We start from the raw sequence: 18,525 nt of genomic DNA, 5'->3' as shown, positions 1-18,525 counted from the left end.
TGCCTGGACAGGCACCAGGAAGGAACAACCCTCCCCAGTAATGGGATTTCTCTGCCCTGCGCGCGGCAGGTCTCACCCCGCAGTGTTTTATCATGCACCCTCGTTCACCCCGCTGGTCCTTTTGCTCCAGCCTGACCCTCTGATCCCTGCGCGGCTTGGGAATGTCTTCCATTTTCTGCCGCCCGGGGGGATTCCCTACCCAAGACGGATCCTGTGCAGAGCACAATACCGCGTGGATGAGCGCCTGTTGGTGATGGACAGGAGGGGTTTCGGAGCAGGGGGGACCAAAGGGGTCACCTCGGTGCAAGTCCTCCTGTCCTTCCCACCAAGGGGAGGAGAGGACACACGCACTCAGAGCCCTCATTATCCCCCACGGGTGGTAAAAGGCTGTAAATTATTGTAGCTATTTCCCTGAGATGTCTGTCACCACCCTTGCCTCCGAAACTTCACACAGAGACATTTGGGGTGCAAGAGAGACGAGTGTACATTCGAGTACGCACAAGGAAGAGTTTTCCAGTCCAGGCTCACAGGTCATTTCCTGATATTTCGTACTTTCTTAAATCAAATGGCACTTTTTTTGAACCCGAGCATCCCTGGGGAGAAGTAAAACCAGGCCAGATGGCAAGTTTCAAACATCAGCCTTTCCATACAGACCACCGTAGGCAGCACAGTTCAAATCACCTCCGAGGAAACACTGGCATTTCTGACTCATAACTGACTCCAAGATGAACATGAGCCGGCAGTGTAACGAGGCCATCCACAAGGCCAATCGCACCCTGTCGTGCATTAGCGGGTGCATGACTAATAGCTCAAGGGAGGTGATGCGCCCCCTCTATGCGGCACTGCTCAGGCCGCAGTTGGAGTACTGCGTCCAGTTTTGGGTGCCGCACTTCAAGAGGGACGCGGGGAATCTGGAGAGGTCCAGAGGAGGGCCGCTCGCATGATTAGTGGCCTTCGTGAGGGAGGTTGAGAGAGCTGAATCTCTTCAGCCTTCGCAAGAGACGGCTGAGGGGAGATCTTGTGGCCGCCTATACATTTATTAGTGGACGTCAATGGGGAATAGGGGAAGAGCTGTTTCCTAAGGCGCCCCAGGGAGTGACTAGGAATAACGGGTGTAAACTAGTTGAGAGTGGATTTATGTTAGATATTAGGAAGAAATGTTTCACAGTAAGGGCGGCCAGGATCTGGAGTGGGCTCCCAAGAGAGGTGGTGCTGTCACCTAGCTTGGAGGTCTTCAAGAGGAGGCTAGATAGTCACCTGGCTGGGGTCATCTGACCTCGGCCCTCTTTCCTGCCGGGGCAGGGGGTCGGACACGATGATCCATTGTGGTCCCTTCCGACTCTACAATCTATGAATCATCTTCTCTCCAACGGGCCATGGTTTGCTGTCCGGTGAGCCCACACAACCCCAGACAGCCTCAGGCTTCCTGGGTATAAGCAAGAGTGGATTTTGGCCAAATGAACATCTCTCTTCACCTGCCGGGCCAGTAGAAACACATATAACATGTCTCTGCCCCAGCGAGTTCCCTTCTCCTTCTTCGCGTGGAGAGGACATGAGTCCAGGAAGATGCGGAGGGACCCAGAGGCCAGCTCTACGCTGGGCTCCAAGCCTGCGCCCCAAACCCTGCAGGATCCCTCTGCGCAGGTACTTAGGTCTCAAGCGGACTGTGATCTTCAAGGTTCAGTAATGTTGCCGAATCTGGACTCCATTTCCTCGTGTTTTACCCTTGAGGTTTCTAACAAGCTCCACGAGAGTTCACGTGTGACGTAGTGAAATACCTTTGACCACGCTCGGTAGTTTCCCCGTGCGGTTATGCGCTTTGCCGTTGTAAACGACAGCTTCACCCGAGAAGATCAGCTTGGGCTGGATTTGAGAGCACCTGTCCAGCGCGCCCTGAGGAAGAAAGAGAAAAGAGACAAACAATTGCACCATGAATCGCTGCAGGGGAATCCACTGGTGCTAAATCCAAAGCCTAGTCTCAAAGGAGCAATAAGGGAATAAGAGGGGCCACACACATGAACATTAAAGCACTGACAGCACCTGTTCTTTCCACCCCTGCCCCCAACGTTTTGATGACCAGTGGTTTGGTGAGGGCCAACCTTTCTCGTGATCCAGCATCTGACTCGGCCACTTCAATACTGCAGGAAAGGCCCAAGACCTTCCAGCAGCACTGCTACCTGCAGGGCGAGATTTGCAAAAGGTCCGACAGGATGGACTTAGTTGTTTTGTGTGTGTTGCGCGCAATGCAGGTATTGTAATGGGTTTGGGTGGAAAGTGGGGCTTTGTATGGGTGTGCAGGTGCATTTTTTTTGTATCAATAAAGGTTTTTCCTTTTGTGGTGAGAGCAGTAACTGGCCTGACAAGGTGGCCGAGTGGTTAAGGTGCTGGACTGCTAATCTGTTGTGCTCTGCATGCATAGGTTCGAATCCCATCCTTGTCATGAGGTACTGTTGTGGGGTGAGGTGGGCATGTTGGAGGGGAGGGCCAGGATCCAGCTATATCTGGACAGGTTTCAGAGGTGTGTGCGTGAGATTAGGCTGGCATATGTGCATGGAGAAGGAGCCTGCAACACACCTATAGGCTGGGAATCACCCCTCTTGCTAACACGGTTGCGGAAAGGGATCTGGGAGTCATTGCTGACTCCAGGATGGATGTGAGCCACCAATGCGAGGAAGTGGCCAGCAAGGCTAATCGCACCTTGCTGTGCATCTACAGATGCATCACTAGCAGGTCCAGGGAGGTGATCCTTCCCCTCTATGAGAGGGAGACCATTTATTAAAATATATAAATATTGTTCATATATATTATTTATAATAAACATATAAATATTGGGCATACGCTAAGAAAAAACTCTGACTACTCTGAAGCTCAATGAACGTCCGAGCCATGTCGGAGGCTCCCCGAGTGGGAGAGCCCACCTCTACTCTGTCTGCTTCCGTGTGGTCTCAGGACCCGCGCGGCCTGGGGCAGGGCTTTCCCATGGGGATGGAGACACGAGGCTGGCCAGGGACGGTGGCCCAGGTCCCCCCGTACTTGCCCTGCACATACAGAGCAGAAGTGTGTGTCTGTGTTATGCAGAATAACGATACAGAGCAGTCACACAATAATGACACGGAGCAGAAGTGTGTGGGTGTGTGTTACAGAATAAGGATAGGGAACAGATGTGTGTTTATGTGCGTGTTGCAGAATAATGATACAGAGTAGTAATGTGTGTGTGTGTTATGAAATAACGATACAGAGCACAAGTATGTGTTTGTTTGCATGTCTTTGTGATACTGAAAAATAATACAGAGCAGAAGTGTGTGTGTTACACAATAACGATACAGAGCACAAGTGTGTGCATGTTACAGAATGATATGTAACAGAAGAGTGTTTGTGTGTGTTGCAGAACAAAGATGCAGAGCAGACATTTGTGTGCATGTGTGTGTGCATGTGTGTGTTACAGAATAATAATACAGAGCACAAGTGTGTTTGCATCTGTTACAGAACAATGATATAGAGCAGCAGGCTGTGTGTCTGTGTGTGTGTAACAGAATAATGATACGGAACAGAAGTGTGTGTGTTTGTGTGGGTGTGTGTGTGTGTGTGTGTTGCAGAATAATACAGAGAAGAAGTGTGTGTGTGTGTCAGAATGATACAGAGCAGGCATGTGTGTTTATTATAGAATAATAATAAGGAACAGAAGTGTGTGTGTTTGTGTGTGTTACAGAATGGTACAGTGCAGATGTGTGTCCATGTGTAGCACAATAATGATAGAGAGCAGAAGTGTATGTGTGCACGTACACGTGCATGTGTGTGTTACAGAATCAGAATGTAGAGCAGCAGGTTGTGTGAGTGTTACGCAATAATGATACAGAGAAGTGTGTGTGCGTGTGTGCATGCGCGTGTGTGTGTATATATGTGTGTGTATGAAATTTAATCCCAGGCTGGTTGCAGGGACGTAAAAGCCCTGACGTGTCAGCCCCAGCGGGCAGAGCACGGCGCTGGCACCTGCTGTCTCTGCTGCTCGCCCAGGCAGGCGGGGGCCGCGGGGCTGGTTTGTGTGCAGCTCTCGTGGGTTTTCATTCCCCGGGCGTCTGGCACAGTAACACCGGGCCAAGTCTGCAGGCTGGAGCCCGGTCGGGCGCGGGTGACTTGGCTGCTGGAGGTGTCTGTGCCGACCGTGAGATGGCTCTGGAGAACAGTGCTGTATCTAGTGTCTCCGCCGCTCCAGATACCTCCGACCCACTCCCGCCCTGTCCCTGCACCTGGCGAACCCACTGCACATGATGTGCAGCTCGGGCTGAGGGGCTGTCCAGGCTTCACCACCCCAGGGACAGACTCCTACAATGACATCTGGGACCAGACACCTAATGCAGAAATGCACACCATGTTAGCTAATGCCCCCTCCCTCCTGCCTCTGCATCCCCCTGCTCCCCATGGCATAGGCGCTCACCCAGGGGGCTGCCAGCAGGGCCAGCAAAGCCAGCGTTGGCGTCAGGGTTGTTCTGGCTGATGCCCGGGGTCCTCAGCAGGCGGAAGGGGCAGGTCTGGGGAGACACGGAGGCACCCGAGCAGGGCTGGTGCTAGAGGAGGAGCAACCAGCCAGGACATAAGCAGGAAATGGGGGCACAGCGTCTGCGTTCACTTGTTTTATACGGGCCCTTTTCAGATCTCACTGAATACAATGCAGATCTGGCTGTTGAGTAACACAAGTTTGGGGCCCAAGGGGTTTAGGAGCCTGGAGAAGTAGATGAAGTCCTAGAGGATTCCCAGACTCTGCCCATGAGCAGATGTCAAAACTAATCCCTCCACAGCTCTGGGCCTTCCCGTCCCTCGGAGGGATGCTCTGGGATATAAAAATCTACTGAATGCAGCCCAAATTGGGGAAAGAGAGACTCCCAGCGCCCGAGGGTGAAGGCAGTGGACTCACTTGGTGTCTGGGGCCTGGTTCTCAGGGTGTCAAACATCTGGCCTGTAACAGGGCACACGAAGGACAGGGGTGTGCAGCACACTTGCCTTCTGGAGCTCGGGTTCAGTCCCAGGCATGAAGTGTTGTTGTTTTGATGGGTGGAGCCCATCCACCAATCAGGAGGCAGGAAGAGGAGTTAAGGTACACCCCTTTCCTGAAGGGAGGGGGAGAGGAGTCCCCCCGCCCCCGGACCTGATTGAAGACTGCAACACTCAGGTGCGGGACTTCAGGGGCGGAGCCCTGGGGCGTATAAAAGGAGCTGCACACCCAGCACAGGGGTCGCGTCCGGGACAGAGAAGAGAAGAGAAGAGCGGGGCTTAGAGGAGGTGAGGAGAGCTGCTCAGCGGGGCAAAGCAGTGCCCAGAAGCGCCCCTGAAGACTTCCATCGGCGCGGAGCGGCGGACGTCTCCAGCGGCTAGGCTCTACGTGTGCAGCACGGCGTCTAGACCTTGGGAGCTGCGTGAGGCGGCTTGGGTCTGCACCCGCCGGCGTGCGCCCAGAGACACCGTGAGAAGCCGGTGCACAGAGCAGGGTCTTTGAAGCACTCGGGCGGCTCAGGCCCTCAGCCCCCAAAGCGAAGCTGGGAGCTCGGTGCAGGAGGCGCTGCACGGAGGTCCGGGAGCGGACCGAGCCTGGTGCTGCACAAGGGGGCCCAGGTCTCCGACCCACAGCGAAAGGTTGAGTCCAGGGAGCCAGACGGTGCTCGGGCTCCTGAGCCAGCAGACGGGGCTGAGGCAGAGGCCCCAGACGCCCTGCACAGAGCAGCCCTGTTTCGGGACAGCGACCCCCCCAAAAGCCCGCGGCAGGTGGGAGCAGCTTGGCGCAGAGGACAAGGACCATCCTCCAGGCCTGGGAGCCGTGAGTTGCAGGGAAAAAGGATTCCCACAGGGTAGGGGGGGTCCCCCCTGGCTAGTTAAGGGCTCCTGAAAGGGGAGGGCCCACGGGGAGGGCCCCCCCCGAAGTTACCAGCTTTCTTGTAGGGCTTGGGCCAAGCCCAAGGGCATTGGGTATCCCCTCCGGACTGAGTGTATCTTTGGGTTCTTGCGCCATAAGTAGTGTGGTGTCACGCCTTACATTTTGTGACCTCTCATGTTTATAAATGAGTAGATGTGTGGAGTCCGAGGGCTCTGCTGGGACCCCCGTTGCTATTATTTCACCTGTTGTTACTTGTATTTATTTGTGGCTTCTTTATTGCTCACTCAGACTTAGCTATAGTTCATCTGTTGGCTGTCCATGTTTATTCTGGGGTTTATCTGTTTCAGATCAGGTACTTACTGGTATCTGGAGCACTGGTGTAAGGTTTTATAGCATTTACCCAGACGCTATTGTTTATGTTATTTGTTTAGAGGTATTTATATATATATATGTCCCTGTCTCTTTTCTTGTGATGTTAATGTAAATACATCTGTATATAGTTAAGTCCCCTGACTGTCCTGGCCTGGTGCTGTAGGGACGGAGGGAAACTGAGCGCTCTGCAGTCCCCTGCAGGACACCTGCCAGCTAACAGTCCCCTTCAATTGGAGAAGGGGAGTATATACCCAAGTCACCTGGGCTAGGGATGGAAAAGTGGAGCATAACAATTCGTCCTTTCCTCACATGCGCAGTTCGTCCTTTGTGGTTGGCTGTTTTCTGGCTGTTTGGTGCCAGTGGGGTTCCACTGTTTCGGCTGGCAGGCCGGATGGGTTGTGCGGTGGCTCTCCTCCTGTGCCCAGGGCAGTGTTGCACGCCCCATCCATGCCCATGGAGCGCGGTGGTGGCAGCCCGGGTCTAGTGCTCACATAGCAGGAGGTGACTTAGCCCGTCCCAGTAGGTGAGGGGGGAACGTGGCTGGGTCCAGATCTAGCCATGGGGTGGGAGGTGGCTTGGCCTGGCCTGGTCCAGTTGCTGGGGGGAAGTGGCATGGACTGGCCCCAATTCACTTGCTGAGGGATGTGGCATGGCCCAGCCCCAAACCACCCATGGGGGATGGTGTGCAACACAGCTCCAATCCCTGTGCGGGGCTTGGGGTTTGGGAATGTGGAAGGGAGAGTGGGTGTAAATGGGAACTGCTGTCCTGCTGCACTTATCTCTGCCTGTGCAGGTCTGCCGAGTGCCTGTTGCGTGGTGCCCGTGCGTGCCGGGCAGTGCGGCATGCAGGGATCCTGTGCGCCCGTCTGCATCAAGCACATGGATCCCTGCACTTGTCGGGTGTCTGGGACAGGAGAAGGGCTGGGGCACGGGCAGGGATGCACCCGGCCGAGCCGTGGTCAATCCAGTGTGGCCTGTGGCTGTTCTTCCTGCAGGGATGAGGGCTGCAGGGGACGAGCGCGCAGTCTGCAGCCACAGCACAGCTGGCGTCGTGCCACCACACAGACCCCAAACTGGGGAGGACCCAACCCCGGGGACCCTAAACTACTCTGACTCCTTTGCAGACCCCCAATTGTCTGGAGTTGTTAACCCACTGAGTGCCAGTCCTGCACAGCTGCATGGAGCCCCAGCTCCGGGTGTCTGGAAACCTCCTGCCCTGGCTCAGCTGCCTCCAGTCCCTTCCCCTCTGCCTGCAGGCAATGGGCCGTGCCAACGCTGCTCTTGAGGGCTGGTGATGGGGCATCTCCCAGAGCCTGGCCCGAGTGTGTGTGCAGGCAGCAGGGCTGGGGCTGGGCCCTGTCCTAGCAGGGTTGTCCTGGCTCCACCGGGATTTGCATTAACCACAGACAGTCTCACACCCCGTGTCTCTGCTACAGTCCTGCTAGGCCATGTCCGCTGGGCTCAGGCTGCTCGTGCCCAGGTGCACGGTGCTGCAGGAGTCGTCTCTAGATGCTGAACGGCCCCTTCACCTCCTCGCTGTGGCAGGTTGTGGGGCTGTGACAAGTCACATATTCCTGTCCCTCACTTCAGTCCCTTCGCAGGCACATGGTGGGGCTGGTTTATTGAGCTGCTGCTGAACATGAATCGGAGGCTTTGCAGAGGTACAAATCCCTCCCCAGACACCCACCCCTGGAGATCACGTCGGGGCCGGGAGGAGTCTGAGGAATGGGAGCTTTTTCCCTCCGTCTGTAGCAGGGTGGGAGGTGTAGGAGGTGTTTGTTAAACTCTGGATTTGCAGATTGATAGGGGCACATGTGCCTGTGTGTGTGCCTGTGTGTGTGCATGTGAGTGTCACTGTGGGGACTGTGTGTGTGCAGGTGTGTGTGCTCTGTCCAGTACCAGGAGAGGGAAAGTAGTGGGCATTGCCACACGCTGCGCCAGGCCCAGTACCGCCAGGCAAGGCAAGGCAGCCCGCATTGGAGGCAGGCCTGTGCTGACACTCGCTCCGGCCCATTGTCCCTGAGATCCCGTCACTCCTCCCTGCACACCGCGGGGCTCAGGCCGAGCTGAGCCGTGGCCCCAGGAACCGCTCTGTGCTCCCAGCCCCGGGCCCTGCCCGCGTGTGCCCTGACCCCCACGGCAGAGAGCAGAGAGGCCTGAGGATCTGGCCCCAGGGCGCGGGGTTACCCAGGACCCTGCCCCAGGGCTGTCCCTGTGCTTCTCTGCCAGCCCCAAGAGTCACGGTCAAAGGTCGTCCGGGGCCGGGGACCCCCGCAGGCCAGGCCAGACCCCCGGCGCCCACAGCCCCACGCTCAGCACCTTGCCCCAAGGGGGATGAACAATCTGGTTGCCATGGCAATGGTGCTGCTGCCTCCAGTGTGACATCACAATCCCCAGCCTAACTGTCAGCCCGGCTCCGCCCAGTGCGCTCGTGGCATCGCCGCAGCCAGTCGCACGTCCCAGTCCCCCTGTTCAGTCGTTAGTGCTTGGAGAGTTAGTTGATTAGGTGTTAGTTGGTTTGTTAGGTTCTTAGTTTCATTAGTCTCATAGTTCATTAGTTTATTCATTCGTTAGGTAGGTAGTTAGTTTATTCATTAGATAGTTCCTTAGTTCAGTAGTTTGATAGTTTAGTAGTTCATTACTTTAGTAGTTCATTAGTTCAACCGTTTGTTTGTAAGTTAGGTAGTTAGTTCGTTCATTAGATACTTTGTTAGCTCATTAGTTTATTCATTAGTTAAATAGTTAGTTCCTTAGTTAGTTAGTTAGTTAGTTAGTTAGTTAGTTAGTTAGGACTGTAGTTTATTTCCCATAGTTCCCCACCCGAGTGGCGGGAGTGTGCGCCTGCGGGAGCTGTGAGTGTCCATTCTCGCGCAGCCGTGGGCAGCACCGGGGACACCCGCGGGCCTGTCACTGGCACTTGTGGGCGACGGGGCGAGGTGGGCCAGGGGCTCAGGCTGTGCCAGGCCCAGGACGCGGCCCCGGGCCTCGTCCCCGCTCTCGCCAGCCCGGCTCCTCTCGCCCTCCTGCAGCTCAGGGCTGTGTTTGGTGCAGATGCTGCAGCGCGAGAAGCTGCCACCGCTGCGCCTGCGCTCCAGCACCCCGGGTGAGGGCTGGGCACGGCCCCCACAGCACCAATGCGGGTGGGCGGCACGGGAGGCTTCTGGCCCGGCAGGGTTTGCCTGGCAGGCCAAGCCCCGCTGTGCCAGGTCCAACCTGGACAGACCCGGCTCTGTGCCCCCAGCTGTGCCCCCTGCTCCGCACCAGCAAGGTCCTGGAGACGGGGAGCAGGACTAGCCCCCACGGGCTCCTCACTCTGTCCCTGCCCCTGCCCCTGCCCGAGTCTTGCCCGTGGCAATGGCCCTGCTGCCCTCTGCTCCCTTGCAGGGGGGGCCACACGGGCTCTGGGACCCCCGTCCTCACAGCGGTGCTCAGTCCCCCCAGCCTGATGCTCAGCCCTCGTCTCCCCTCAGCACCAGATGCCACCCTGGGCGCAGGCAGGCGGGCAGCAGACAGACTCCCCACCATTAAGGGTGCTGCGGATTTACCTCCCCTGGGGGCAGGCCAGGAGCGGAGGGAGCCTGCACCCGGTGAGTTTGGGTCGCCTGAGCTGGGGGACTTGTGCAGTTGTGTGGGGAGGGGGCAAGGTCTCTGCATGGGGGCACCCCCTCTCCCTCCGCGGTCTCCATTCCCAGGGGTCGAGCTGATCCAGCCCCTCCAGCCCCACAGCACTTTCTTCCACCCTCCAGATGCCTGTTTGGGCCAGGAGACCCCTCCCCAGCCTTACTGCCCCTCATCCCTTCGTGCCCTGGCACCTACCCATTCTGTCAGCAGAGTGGGTGCAGCTGACGCGGTGCCCCTTGTCTCCCCCAGGACCAGGAGCAGTGCCGGGGGGAAGTGGAGGGGTGGGGGAGACCCTCCCAGCTATGCGGGGCAGCTCTGCCAGGGCTGAGATGTGGCCGGACCCTCCCGCTGCCGTGAGTCTCTGCCCTGCCCAGGAGTGTGTGGGGTCTGATCTGGGGGTCAGGGGTCTCTCCCCAGGTGCCCTGTGCCCCTCCCACCTCCATGCATGGCATGAGATCCTGGGGAATAGTCTCACTCCCTGCTGACTCCACGGGCCCTGCAAGAATAAGGGAGGGGGTCGTGGGCTCATCCCCCGATCACAGGGACAGTCCTTCCCAAACCAGAGTGTCGGAGGGCACCTGGGACCCTGAGTGGGAGGTGGGGGCTCACCTGAGATGGGTGGTAACAGCCAACCCCTGGCATCCCTGGGACCCAGGTCTGTGAGCCCTGCCCAAGCCCAGGGCTCTGGGGGCTGCCATCCCTGCACCCTGGGGAGATGGGGAACTTGGTGCCCGGGGGAGTCCATCGCCCCAGCAGCTCTTTCCTTCCCCAGGCGGAGAAACCCCGTGGCAGGCAGCACCGTCAGCAGGTGAGCGGGACCCAGGCAGGCTGGGGGCTGTGAGGGAGACCGAGTGGGCTGGGCATGGCTGCATGGAGCGGTGGACCAGAGGGACAAGGCTGGGGCTGGGCTGGGGGATGGCAGGTGAACGCGTGGGCAGAGGTGCAGATGGGGTCAATCGTTGGCTACGTGTGCAGACAGACAGGCCATGGCGTGACGTCTCCCTAACCTGCACTGTCTCGTTTGCTGCAGCTGGAGCTGGAGGCGCTTCAGGCCCGGCTGGCACAGGCAGAGCAGGACATGGAAACTGTGCTGTCCTGGTAGGTGTGGTGCTGGGGAGGGAGCTGGCTGTTCCCGTTGTGCGGCACAGGGCTCGAGGCACAATCCCAGGGCCCATCCCACCTTCTGTGCATGTTTCTGCCTGGGGAAGGGGTGTTTTCTGGGACGGCACCATCCATCTCTCTCAGCCCAGTAATGGTTTTTTGTCTCCACAGCGCACGGCAAAGGGAGGAATGGCTCCAGGTGAGTTTGCATGGGGCAGGGGTCCTCAGGGCTGTGGGGCAGGGGAGGGAAGAGGCTGAGGCAAGCTTGGCCAGGCTGGGGGACATCCCAGAGGCTGCTGAAGCTGGGAGCAGAGTCCCGACACATGGCGTGTGGGGAGAGGAGGGACCTGATGGGTACGCACCTGGACCCTCAGGGAACCACTGATCACCGCCAGGCAAGTGAAGGTTTACCCAGTGGAAACAACAAAGGTGTGGCGTGGCATGGGCTGGCGTGACCCAGGGGGGTGGGACTTGCCTGCAGCCCATCAGCCACTGCGTCTGGCAAAATGCTGTCACAAACCCTTCCCCACTGCCATAAAAGTCTCTCATCAATTTGTCCTGTCCCCTTTCTGACACTAGGCCAAGCCCAGGACGATTGCAGTCAGGCCTGGTGTTGGCAGTGGGATGCTAGTCGAGAACCAGAGAGGGGTGAGGACGCTGCTGCGCTGCAGACTCCCCGTGCAGTTGGCCCAGGCACAGCAGGACACCTGATCCAGCCCATCGCCCGACTTCCCACTGCATCCAGAGCTGCCCTGTGTCCCAGCCCCAGCAATCAAGGTGTCACGGTATGTCTTCCCGTAACCCTTTCCGTGTTCTTTGAAATGTAGGGGAATGCGTTTTGGGCTGCCTGACATAGGTCAGGGCTGCCTTTTTCTCCTGTCCCAGTATGCCAGGTAAGGCTTTTAAAAATACCATTAATTTGTGTATTCCCTGGTCTTTTAATTTTGAAAGGCTCCTGTACAGAATGGGTGACATTCAAGTAGAGCTGTGATGTGCATGTAAAAGGTGCATGTTACAGTTCCCCACATACAGCATGTCCCACAATATAATACACACCTTGTTCTTGAAAGTGAGAATGAAAAGAAAAAGATGTTGACGTGTAGTACCTAACTGGGGAGCAGCAGCAAGGAGCCGGAGCCTGCTCGGTGCTCTGCACCCTGGAGATCACATGAAGGTTTGGCTTTTGCTTTTGCCCAGTAACTGGCACAAACTGCTCTTGCCCTGTGTCTTGCATGTAATGAACCATGGGACTTCCAGCAGTGTTTTTTTGCAAAGACGGGGGTATGTTGTATTTTGAAAAAGACTATACTTCCCAGGCTGACATACTAAAAAGACCCTGATCCCAGAGGAGAGGATCTGCTGGGAGGGAGGGACTGTTGCCCAGTAGTATCATGGAGATCCTGAATGAACATAGCCGGGCTAAACTGATCCTTTCTCAGTTTTGCTCTCTCCTAATATGCACTTTGCTGCATCAGTTGTTTGAGGAAGTCCCAATCTTATGGGGCGCTGCAACACAAGGCCCAAAGCTTTGGCCCTGGCAGTTAGCCTTGCAGCTGCCATTCCCTCTCTGCAAACATGCGGGCATTGATCCCTGGCCTGGGCTGGGGAGGGACACTGGCACACCATGGGAACTGTGTTCAAAGCTTACGTTTGAAAGGCTCTGGCTGGAGTGGGAGAGGAGCTTGTGTTATCTCTTCTGCTGAGTATCCTGCTCCACTTCTGGCCTCTGCTCGTGCAAGCACCAACTGCACAAGATCCTTTCCCAAAGCTTTGCTTGATGGGCAAAGTGTCTGTGTGCATGTCTCTATACACTGGCTACTAACAGCGGCTACTGGAAAGCAGCTGCACAGAACTAGCCCGTGATGTGGAAATTACAGGGGATTTCGCTCACACAGGCTTTTTGTTCTCCTTTCTTTTTCTCTCATAGGCAGCTTTCTCATGGCATCCTCACAAGGATCATAACTGTGACATGATGCTGAGAGGCTTGCCTGCTATCCTTGACATCAAGAGTGATGCCATCTGTGGCTGTGTACTTCTGCTAGGGTTACACACGTTGGCAAAGATGAGAGCAAGCTGCCAGGCCAATAGTGCTCCGAAAATATGGAGAAAAGTTATTGATGGTGGAGCGAGCAGATGAAGCAGAATATGTCACGATTGTGGCAGGGGCAGAAGTAGGTTGCAGCAGAACAAAAATCTTCAGTCCTTCTGGTTTTTCTGGCCATGGGATTCAGGTTTCCTTCCTGTGAAGTACTGTGTGGTTGCTGGTTGCTGATGCACGATGCAATCCCCATGTTAAAAAAAGACATGCATAGGCCTCTTGCTTTAATAGCAAGTCCCACAGTGATGGGTGGATGGCAATAGGGCAGACATGCGTGATTACCAGAAGCCCCTGGTCACGGACCTTCCCCAGTCACAGACCTGCACGTATGGAGCCAATGACAGGAGGATGATTATTTGTACATTGAACTGAGACTGGTGTGCAATGAGGCAGCTGCAATTATGACTGAACAGGCCCATTTTGATCAGCTCTGCTCATTGTGTGTGTAGGGGACACTAGAAAAGGAACCTTGAACAGCCTGTGTCATGTCACCTGCCTGAATCTGCCCAGATCAAGTACTGAGGTCTGCAACCTGGACTATCCGCACCCTGGTGCACAGCACTAACGGCGACCGACTGGCCTGAAGGACAGCACTTGTGTCCAGAGCTGCATGGATTTCTTTCCCTGAACAAGTGTGCAGAAAATGATCTACTCATCTCAAAGCAACTCAACGACACAGTGAAACGTATGACAGGTACTTGCAGATACACTCATGTTCCTTGGCTGTCTCTTCTATCTCATACCCCTTCTCAAGTTCGAGAGAAAGAGGCTACAGTATCATGGACCCCACATCTAAACTTCCTGGTTTTCTTTTACTAAGGCAGAGTTTGACTATGTTGAACAAGGTTCAGAGTGGACAACTACCTACTTCGGTACTGGAATTGTATTAAAGCACCCAAGTGTGAGTGTGGCGAAATCCAGACTGTAGCACATATCACCGAGGACTGTCCTGTTTATCTTTGTAATGACTGCATTGAGGACCTGCACCAGGCTGCTGACGATGCCTCGCCATAGCTATCATACCTGATACAGTCACTCTCGCCTTACCCCTCAGTGCCGTTGCTGATAGGATGCTTAGAGCTTGTTCTGTTATTTGGATGCTGTACTTCATACAAATAAATCACTAAGCAATAAATGGGAGCCATTGTGCAAGACCCCCGCTCAAAACCCTGGCTCCTAACTGACTGTATCCTAGTGCATTGCAAAGTCCCCCTCGGCACAGCTACAACCAGCGCAGTGCAGGACACCAACAGCTACAGCGGCCGTAGCAGAAGCGCTCACGTCGTGGCCCGGTTAGATCCTGACAATCTGCAGTGCTGCTGAATCCCTGTCCTCGACCGTCTCAGGCAGGACATGAGAAGAGGAGGAGAGGACGAGCAGTACAAAAGGCTGCTGGATGGATCCGCATTTGATATGCTCCACCATGCCCGTCCGCACGGCCACAAACTGCTGTCTGCAAAAGAAGCAACCAAAGAAGGGGTTCAATGTCAAGTCCTGGAGAAACCCTGATAAAAGACATCATCTCCACCAGTTCTTCACGGACAAACACGCCAACTGCCCTGACACTCTTGGCACCACTGATCACTCAACGAAGAGCGAGAGCTTCAAGAAAGGCGTCCATGAGACGTGCTAAAAATCTCAAGGCTTCTCCAAAAAGAAACATCATGACTTGTTCAGTGAGAATGACAGCCTTTAGATTACGCAACCATTCAAAACTGAGAGAACAACATGAACTTTAAATAGAAGTATCTGCATCAGTGTGTTAGAAAAGGACTCCACTAAATAGGTGTGTAATCTGTAACATGTCATAAAAAATGGGATAATTTATTATACCAATGCTGCAAATCCTGATGAAATCTTCCCTGGGCTCACATAAGGGCTTCACTGAAGAGAAGGTGCTTGGGTTTGCTTTACCACGTCATCCTGCAGGTTTCCCTAGTCATTGCTTCCCACCTGCCCTGAGGGTTTTCTCCCCCTCCACTTCCAAGAGGACTGTGATCCCTTCCTCAGGCCGGGTCAGGGCCAGGTTTCAGATGGCAGATCACATCAGGATTTCTATGCAGGTACCGTCCATGTGGGAGCTTTCACCTCTGCGGTCCAGCTCCCTGGCCTGACACATGCAGAGATCCCAGTAAATGTGAGGACATGGGGTCGGTCCCTCAGCGCTGTGGCAGCTTGTGGGATCCAAGCCTGCCCTCTTCTCACCTCTTGTCACCATGGGATATAAAGGTGACCTGGGAAATGTCCGGGTCATCCTGTCCTCGTCCTCTGGGTGCTCAGGACCAGTCCTGCCGTGAGCATCTCACCAGAGCACGTCCACATGAGGTGCCAGGGCTTGAACTCCCCTGGAGAGGCCATGGCTGGTCACGGGCCCTGTTCTGCAGGGCACTGCTGTATCCAGTCATCTTTTCCTTCTTGCACTGGTGTCACTGGGGTCACGGCAAGAAATCAGGGTCCCCGTTCATCCCACCTGACCACTGCGGCAGGGTCCCCTCTAGGATACCTTGCTTGGAGTCTTCCCCAGGACCAGGTCCAGGAAGACAGAGCAGGCCAGAGAGCACAAGGGGAGCTGACACCATGCTACACCTGCCATTGCTGAAGGGCTGTGTTGTCTGCACATAGCAGAGGGCTAGGGGAGGGCCTGACTGCCTCCTTACTGGGGACCAGCAAGCAGGTGGGACAGTCTGCAGCCCAGGACAGGAGCATCTCTAGAGAAGGCAGGAGCTGCCTTGTGATGGGTGGAGGTGACACGAGGAGAGCAGCATGAGGGGAGATGCTGATTAAACAGGAGAGGCAGGAGAGTCCATCAGGAGCTTTCTTAACAGCGGGTCACAGTGCGATACATGGAAGGGGCTGAGGTTGGATTTAGCATTTCATATAATGCTCATGAAACTCTAACTTCAAGCAATAATTAAAAAAGCACAAACCATGTGGGAAGAGATTTCCATCCATGTTAAATAGGAAATTCTTCACTGGGGAGACCTCATGGGCTCCATGTGAGCAGATGTGTCTCCAGGGAAATGGGATCATTGAACAGGAGGACTGGAAGGGACCTCACAAGGTCATCTCGTCCAGCCCCCTGATCCAGGCGCTCTCATCCCTGAGTATCCCATCCCAGCCAAGTGTCCGTCCAACCTGCTTCTCACAGTTTCCCATCACGGAGATGCCACCGCTCCTCTAGGCAGCCTGCTCCAATGTCTGGCCCTTCATGGTCAGAAAGTCCCTGGTGAGGCCTCCCCAGCGCTGAATAGAGGGGAAGAGTCATTTCCCTCGATGGACACATGACACTCCTGTTAATACAGCCCAGGACACTGTTGTCTTTTTTGCAACAAGCAGGAGGGAGAAACAGGAGACACGGACTTGTAGCTCAGTTCTTGGTCAGGGCCACCTGCCCATGGGCCAAGGAGTGCAGACCACAGTCCTCCCTGATGTAAACTGAGGGCTGTCCAGGTTGATTGTGTGTCAAGCCGGCCTCCTCCTCTATAGGCAGGGTCAGGGGCCAGCTCTGTTCTCACTCAAGCAAGATTTTCCCTCTGAAACGAGGACCCATGACCCACCCGTCTCTGACCACCTGTTCTGCAAGGAGCATGCGTCAAGCGGGCCTCAGGTTTGCCTCCTGCTTCACAACCAGGTGTTGAGCCTGGGCATCATGCAGAGCCTGCTGATTTTCCTGGCCCTGGGGAGGGGGAGAAGGTCAGATGAAACACCAGCTCTTTGACCCCCGCAGAGCTGCACCAAGTCAGTTGCTGTGGCAGCATGCGGGCTCAGCCCAGGCCCAGGTGGCAGTCAGGACCCCTCTGCACACCCCCAGCCAGGCCAAGCAAGCTGGTGTTTGGCTGTGGGCCTGCAGCACTGCTCAGCTGGGCGACGTGAAGCCCCAGTGGGGTCCTGAACCTCAGACAGAGCCGGCTTGCTCAACAGTTTGCAGCATGGGCCCGGGACTAAAGCCCTGGATGTGGATTGGGGAATGCTGTGCTCAGCTCAACAGTTGTGATCTCTCTGTGCCTTCCTCTACATGTGGAGTAGGGCGATAGCAGCCCCAGCCTCTGCTGTGACAGCCCTTTGGGATGTTCTGGTGGGAAGTGCTAGGTGAGACCTATGTAACATCATGGCATAAGTCAATGGATCCCGCAGCATCTGAACGGACAACGGAGGCTCCCGGTTTGGTGACCCTGGTGAGTAGAGACACTCAAAAAGGTCAAGGTGGATTTGATCTAAGTTATCCTTTTTTCTCTAAGCGGTGTAACTTAGATTGGTAGCAAGAAGAGCACACCTCCGCCCTTGCCAGTGGGTGCAAATCTTAGACCAGTTTCCTCCGTTTTAAACAACGATGCCAAACTTTTCTTCTGTAATTCGTACAGACCAGTTTCTGATCACTTATTCTGGTTCAAGCGTAATGTCTGCCTGTTGTGTCTTATTGTGTTTTCCGTGCACTGCCCCTTTCAGGCCAAAGCCCTCCTGTCCTCCACTGCAGGGGCCCGTTGCTGGTGGCAGTTTTGCAGCACTGGGGACGCCCTCTTTCTGCCACGAGGAGCCGGAGGCTTTCTTGGTTCCTCCCCACCGCAGGGCTGGACGGGTCAAGTGAGAGCAGAGCAAGTATAAACTCTGCACACATGTACCGAGGGCAAAGGTTAAGATCCACATGGATGTGATTTCAGAGGGTTATAATAATAAATAAGTGTAGTTCAAAGCAGGAGTGTCCAGAGGGTTGATGCTGAACTCCCAGCATATTACAGTCCCACCAGTCAGAGCTTCTGAGCAGGGCGATTTTACCCGGAGTAGCACACTGTTCAGCTGAGGGACTGGGACGTCTCACGCGGTCGCAGTCCCTAGCGCAGAACGTGTCCTTCTTCCCTTCAGACACTTGTAACATCCCTATGGCTTGGCCTTCCTTTCACCCACATGGTAGAAAAGAGTGGACTCCAAGGAGACCCTGGGAAGGGCCCAGGAGTCACTGAAATAATGGCAACCTCAAGTAGGACAGTGCAGCCCCAGTGACATGTCCTATGGGGCAGCCACAGTATGACTGTATGTCTTTTCCTGAGACAAACCTTGAAGCTGGGACAAGATCCCAATATTTAAGTCATGTTATGTGCTGAGACAGTCCAGGTTTTTCAAGCCAGGAGTATCTGTCAATATCTTCCCGTCAGCGTAATTATTGACGTATCAAAGCCCTGCAGGCACGATAACTCGTTCCCGGCACCACTTCCGTCATCGTTAGCTGTAACCTGAAACTGTACGCTTGATCGTAATCGTTGCATCGTTAGCTATAACCTGAAACCATATGCTTGATTATAATCGCTATAACCGGAAAAACTGCAACGGAACAAAGGCTCAGCCTGCGTTGCATGTCACGGTGACATAAATAAACAATGTCCTGTAACCAACAGGCGTCTTTGCCTGGTTAATTTCACCCCACCCATCACTACCTGCCTGTCAGGTAAAAGTTTTATTGCTCCGGTGGTGG

At 55.2% G+C, this 18,525-nt stretch overlaps 1 non-coding gene across 1 annotated transcript; it reads left to right on the top strand.

The window, feature by feature from the left end:
• Positions 1-2,358: 2,358 nt before the first annotated feature.
• Positions 2,359-2,440, top strand: TRNAS-GCU (transfer RNA serine (anticodon GCU)). Its single transcript has one exon. It is a non-coding gene; the product is annotated as a tRNA-Ser (tRNA).
• The last annotated feature ends 16,085 nt before the right edge of the window (positions 2,441-18,525 follow it).

The sequence above is a fragment of the Alligator mississippiensis genome, chromosome 11 (assembly GCF_030867095.1).
Source record: "Alligator mississippiensis isolate rAllMis1 chromosome 11, rAllMis1, whole genome shotgun sequence".
NCBI classification, from domain to species: domain Eukaryota; kingdom Metazoa; phylum Chordata; order Crocodylia; family Alligatoridae; genus Alligator; species Alligator mississippiensis.
This window is presented reverse-complemented; position numbering and strand designations above follow the sequence as displayed.